The 7,073-nt window shown below is 35.7% G+C and overlaps 1 pseudogene; it reads left to right on the plus strand.

Annotated features, from left to right (window-relative positions):
* Positions 1-1,920: 1,920 nt before the first annotated feature.
* LOC102951386 lies at positions 1,921-3,336 on the plus strand (annotated as a pseudogene).
* Positions 3,337-7,073: the final 3,737 nt, after the last annotated feature.

Here is a 7,073-nt window from a genome sequence, read left to right on the forward strand (position 1 = left end):
ATTTCACTTAAAGCAAAATCCATTTTCTGTCTGGAATCCCAGGATTTTATATTAATTTCTTACCTCGAAACCATTCTGTGTTGTATCATTTTTATATATTATCTTTATGCTATTTTCTTACTAAAACTCTTTCTTGGGAATATATTTTTATTTTTGAAACCTTGATAATTTTTTCCTTAGCTTCTTGGAAAGGCAATCTTAAAAGGAGTTTTTTTAAAATTACTACATTTATGTACTCCATTTTACATGAAGTGATCTGAAAACTTTTTTTTAAAGCAGAGTGTATATCTACACATACGCACATGCGCACACGCACACACACACATACACACACACATACACACACACACAAAATTGTGCTCTGTAAAGGCCAAATAAGTAAATTCAAAGGGGCTGTGGTTAGAATCTTTTAGGTTTTTAATGGTTGTACTAAACTTTGCCATTCAGTTACGAATATAGTATTACTTTTGATTTAAACTTTGGTGTGAAGTTAAAACTCTCTGACATTTGGTCTATGTACTTGGCCTTTTCTTCCACAATAAATTTCCTTCAAAGTTTTAGGTATCAGATTGGATGATTCTGACAGTTTCTAAGTATATCTGGTCTAAACCTGAATTCACTGACTGTAATACATATGTAAGATGAACTTATATGCACTGAGATCACTGTTAAGACACTCTTGAGAAAAATTACACCTACTACCTGATCCCCATGACCTCTAAAACTAACCAGCAGACCTCAGTGGCACTATGTATTTGAGAAAAAAATTATCAGTTTAGAGCAATATCCAAAAAATTCTAAAATTGGTTTATTTCTCTTTCTCTAAAGCCCTGTTACCCAAAGATTCTTTGGTCCTTATAGGAAAGGTTAGGAATGAGATTTATAATATGTGCATATTTGTAGTGTGATTGGAAAATCTTTTCTGGAGATCATATGACTTTCTCTTAAGAGGTGATGAATCTGGAGGCACCTGGGTGGCTCAGTTGGTTGAGCATCTGACTTCAGTTCAGGTCATGATCTCAAGGTTAGTGAGTTCAAGCCTCACATTAGGCTCACTGTTATCAACCTGTCAGCAAGAGCTCACTTCAGATCCTCTGTCCTCCTCTCTCTGCCCCTTGACTGCTTGTGCTCTCCCAAAAATAAATAAATATTGAAAAAAAAGGTGATGAATCTGTGTGCTTACTCATGTTCGGGAATTGGAGGATGGATTATTAATTCTCATGGCAACAAAACTATATCTGTTTGAAAGACATCTAGTTTTCTCTGTATAAATGAAATGATCCCTAAGTGCATTATCTAATTATTTTGGTTATTTATACCTCAGCATCACTTAACCACAGCCACAAATCTCTGTTTTTTAAACCTGAGACCTGATTTATCTCTGGAAATTATATGCTACTATATGGCTTCTTGCAATCTCATAGCATACCATTTCTAATAAAGTCAAGGAGTAGATATAAATGGTAGCATCTTCTGCCTTATTTCAGTCTTCTGTAGGTAGAAATTTCATTGCTAGTGCTTTCCTCAAAAGTTTCTCAATAACATGGTCCAGGTGTCTTTGAGGAGATATTTACAGGTATACGATAAGATCACATGATAAATTCCCTCCACCTTCCCATTGTATAAGCCATTTTCTCTGAATAAGTAATGTTTAGGGACACCCTGGATGGCTCAGTCAGCTAAGCTTCCTACTCTTAATTTTGACTTAGGCCATAGTTTGGATCCCAAGTGGGGCTCTGCACTAACAGTGTGAAGCCTGCTTGGGATTCTCTCCCTCTCTCTCTCTCTCTCTCTCTTGCTCTCAGCCTTGCTTTCTCAAAACAAATAAATAAACTTAAAAAAATGATAAATAAAATAGGTAATGTTTAGTTGTCTGAGCCATGTTGGTGGTCTGAAAGGAGGTGCAGGGCTGGATGAAAAATGAAGACAATTCTGCAGCAGCAGTAGTGGTGTTATTAGGACAAGGAGCAGCTTATGGACATACTAGCCAAACAGATGCTCACTAAGAAGTTCATGGTCCAGGACCAGATGAATTCTGACCATCACACAAGGACCATGCAAGATAGGTATATGGAAGTCAGTGGGAACCTGCAGGAAATGTATGACAAGGTGGGTTAAGAAAGGAGAAACTCAATGCCATTTCAAGACCCAATGAATTTGCCAAATTTTATAATAGACTCAAGCAAATAAAAAATTTTCACCAGAAACACCCAAATGAGATCTGCGTGCCAATGTCAGTGGAGTTTGGGGAGCTTCTGAAGGCTGGAGAGAATCCAGGTGAAGAAGCAGGAAGGTTGGTGGAGTTCACAGATGAAAAGGGATGCTGTGGTTACCTTGACCTCCATGACTGTTATCTTAAAGACATTAACCTGAAGTCCTCGGAAAAGCTGGATTATCGTGTACCTGTCAATCTTTGATCAGTTGTTTGACATTTCTAAATAAAGGAAGAATACTGAATATAAGAAATACTTTGAAATGTTGCCTGTGTACCTTCAAGATTATACAGACTGAGTGAAGCCCCTCGAAGATCAGAACAAAGTTTTGGAGTAAGTTTGAGAAGTGAGAGAATGGTACCTTCCCTGAATGGCCAAAAGAGATAAGCCGTGCCCTGACCCATGCTGGAAACTATTGTGACCTTTCTGCATTCTCTTTAAGCTTTAGGCCTGAAATGTGGTGGGACCTAAGAAGAGCATGGCCAGAGGCTATTCCACACCAGACGAAAGCCCTTGGAGTCACTTGACACCTCTGTTTGGCAAAAATCCCAAGTCAAAAGGCACCAAATGAGATACTGAGAAGGACAAAGACTGCTGTCCTAGAGGCCCAGATCTACAAATACGTAGAGATTGTTGGGGAACAGTGACATCTCATTCATGAAAACATACATAACAAACAGGCAAAGATGGGGAAGATTGAGAAGTAAAAAGGAAAAGTATATCAGTGAGGATGAAAGTGAAGACAAAGAGAATGAGATCATTTCCAGCTCCCAAAACCTGCCTCTTGGCTGGCATGGCAAACCCATTTCCTACCAGTTGTATTAGGTTCATGGTCTAAACTACAACCACGAGTTTTGTGGATATTACACCTATCGAGGTCCTGAGGCCTTCTAGCAGCACCGTGCTGACTGGTGTCGTGCTCAAGGCATGAGGTGCTTGGGCATCCCAAACATTGTCCCCTTTGCTGATGTGACACAGATTGAAGACGATGTCTCCTTGTGGGCCACACTGAAACTGAAGAAGGCATTAGAATGATGGCAGCCTGACACTGAGGAAGAATTCACAGTGGAACATTGTGAATAAGAAGACATATGAGGATCTGAAAAGACAAGGACTGCTCTAGTGTTTAAGGATGTATCTTAGCTTTGGGGCTTGCCTGGACTTACCTAACATCTGCTTTTTCCATTTCTCCCAACCAAATGCATCTAAAGAGTCTGCTACTTAGTCTTACAGTCTAGCATGCATCTTGGACAAATCAAGGCATACTGGCAGATTGAAGAGTTGAGATGTTTTTTCTCTGGTTTATATTAAAAGATCCTGTCAGAAAATTTAAAATATAAAAAAAAAAATAGGTAATGTTTGATACCTCAGCTTCATTAGGGAATCCCATTAGAGTGTTTGTAGTCAACTAATCAAACAAGGAGCTGGACAAATTACATATTGATTTAGTATTTTTGGTATGTGAACTTATGCTGACAAAGCACCACATCTAAAATTATGTATCCCCTTTCTTGTTCCGTTATCCTGCCTTCTAAAAATTGGTGAAATTAGTTCATATATCATAAGGTTATTACAAACATTACATGAGTTAATTTTTGTGTTTTTTTTTCAAGTTTATTTATTTTGGTAGAGCGAGAGCGAGAGCGCGCGCGCGCGAGAACCAGCGGGGGAGGGGCAGAAAGAGAGCGGGACAGAGTATCCCAAACAGGCTCTGTGCTGAGCGCAGAGAGCCCAATGCAGGGCTCCAATTCATAAACTGTGAGATCATGACCTGAGCTGAAGTCAGATGCTCAACTGACTGAGCCATCTAGGTGCCCCAGATGAGTTAATATTTGTAAAGCTCTGATAAAACTATCTGTCATATTATTGCTAGGGAACTGTTTGTTAAACAAAAATTTATAGAGGATATAAAAGCCCTTTAGCAATTGACTTCTTTTGTTCTTTGTCCTTTTGATCTCAGATTTTTCCTGGATGCTTTTCTAATTCTTTCTTTCAATAAACACATTCACAGTTAAGAAAAAAAAAAAATAACCAAAAGCTCTCCCTGGAAAAAGGATTATGAAAATGCTATTCTTTTATTCATTTAACATTTTCTTACAACTACTATGAGTTTGTAACAAAGTTATATGCAAATACAAAGCCTTATCTTTCAGGAGCTTCAGAAGAAAGGACCAAATTAGAACACAACACAATAAACATTAAATAATAACAACAATAAAAATGATCAACCAAGAAAAATGATGTTTGTGTCTTGGATGAAAATATCAAGAACGGATTTATACTGAATATGACATTTATCCTAGATTGTGTGTGAGAAAGAAGATATTAAATGAGAAGAGTTAGACAATTCAATTCAGAGCATATGTTGTACAGGAATGTGTAGAAATTGGAGAACTGAAACCAAATTAAATATTCTTTGAATATTTAAATATTTCCCATGTAGTGCCTATGATACCAATTTTTATTACATACATGAATTTAATCAGCTGCAAGTAATGGAAGCTAAACTTTTAGTCAACTAGAGTGATAAGAGGTTTATTTTGTATCTCATATCACAGTATAAATATATGGAAGCTGGAATTGGTAGCTGTCAAAAATCTTTTTAATAAACCAGTTTATTTCCGTCTTTCTATTCTCCCAATCTTAGAATATGGACTTTATTCTTCATTTGTGTTGTCTTGTGAATGTACTGAAGTTTGCTAAATCTATAGATTATTTTTTATCTAAATTTTTTAAAATGTTTATTTATTTTTGAGAGAGAAAGACAGAGTGTGAGTGGGGAAGGGGCAGAGAGACAGGGAGACACAGAATCCAAAGCAGGTTCCAGGCTCTGAGCTGTCAGCAGAGTCCGACTCGGGGCTGGAACTCACCAGCCATGAGATCATGACCTGAGCCCAAGTCAGCCATTAACCGACCGAGCCACCCAGGTACCCCAAAATCTATAGATTCTTATTCCAAGAAAATACAGAAAAAAAGAACATAAGAACAGTACCAGATACATCTATAACCTTTTATAAAATATGATTATCAGTAAAATAGTTTTTATTCTCCCCTGCCTTTAATTTAGAACCATAGTGTTGTCTCAACCCCAAGGTATCTTACAAATATTTCCCCAAGTTACTTGGCAGTATTCCACTTACATTTCACTGGTTAAAACAAAATAGACGTCGCTAACTACAGGGAACCTTGGTAAATCATTATTTAGCTGAGCACTGCTTCCCCAACCAAAAATAGGAAGAAAGGAGGGAATATTGGATACGAATTGTCATGCTATACTTTAATTTTTGCTAACAAATATATGAGCTTGTTGACAATACCAAAAAGTGATTTTCTCTCAATAAGACAATTTCCTTGTCTTTTAATGAATGCTTCCTTTGACTTCATGGCTCTACCTTCAATTATAGATTACAACAGTTTGCTTAATATGTGGGACTCACTGCTCTGTAATTCAGAGGATTCAAGTTAAATATCTTATTACAGACAGAAACAATATTGATGAATCATCCATCCTTCAGTTCAGTGTGCATCCTAAATGCCAGGCTATAAATTTGAAACAACAGGCATTCAATTTCAACTAAATTATTTAAAAATTCTTGACTGTGCTATAACATCTCCATTATATTTATATATCTTTTACTAATCAAATCTATTATATCTGTAGCTGTGTTAGTTATTGGTTTCCAACTGCCTCTTTCAGCAATGAAAAGCAAGGTTAAAATTTCTCATCCATTGCTTTGAATTTTTCAGAAAATCTTATACATTTGTCAATCATAAAAATAATCCTTTAGAAAATATCCCCCAATATTTATATCACTCACTTATCAGTGAAATGTCTTCAGGTTTAGAAACACATGTGAAATACCTGGACTGTAAATCATATGCCTGTACTTATATTGAAATGCCGTATATCTTACAAAACAAGAATAAAAAATAATGAAATTTCCCTACTAAGCTAACACACGCTAATGAAGAGTTTATCACTCTTAAGAAGAATGCAAGTTTTTAAATAGCCTTTCTTCCAAAATTAAATTTTTATTGCTTTATTGTTAAATATATAGTCACAATTTTTCCCTTGTCATGAGCTGACAAAGAGAATGTACATATAAGTACAGAAGCTCAGGTCTTCACTTACTTGCTGTGTTTCCAATCTTACTGTTCTTAATTATTATTTCTTGAAAAAATCCTTTTACATTTATGGACAACAATATAATATAATCTACATATCCCTTGTGCCCACTTATAGATAAACTATAAGTTTTCATATATCTCTGAAATCTATGAGAAAATAAGGATGATAATGACAACCACTATTCACTGAAGAATTATTTTTTAGAAAGTTAGATGATAAACATATAGATATTAATATCAGTACATAAATGGATATATAGGCATAGATAAATACATATTTTAGGCATCTTGTTCAGCTAATAATAAGGTGGACTTGCTCTTTTTTTAAATTCCCATGTAGAAAAAAATAGAAATTTAAATAAATTTTTTTCTACTTCTATGGGCTGATTGTCTTTTTCACCCCTCAGGATATGCAACCACATTTGGTGAAACCACTATTCCAGCTGGAGCCATAATTAAAAATTGATATTATTCATCTTTCATTCTCCTGGAAGATTTCATTCTTTAACCTATGTGGTATACATTCTATATATTTAAACATTTATAGAAACAACTGGACTGTGCTTTTAGTTCCTCTGTTGACACAGCTTTCTCCAAGTGAAATTGGGCCAACTCAAACCATTTCTAAATATCTTTGTATTTGCTTAAGTTACTATATTATTTGCCCTCTGAATTAAGTTTCACACATTTGATCATTTTTTATTCTTGTTGTATTAGGATATCTTGACTCCT

This window comes from Panthera tigris, chromosome B1 (genome assembly GCF_018350195.1).
Source record: "Panthera tigris isolate Pti1 chromosome B1, P.tigris_Pti1_mat1.1, whole genome shotgun sequence".
Taxonomy (NCBI): domain Eukaryota; kingdom Metazoa; phylum Chordata; class Mammalia; order Carnivora; family Felidae; genus Panthera; species Panthera tigris.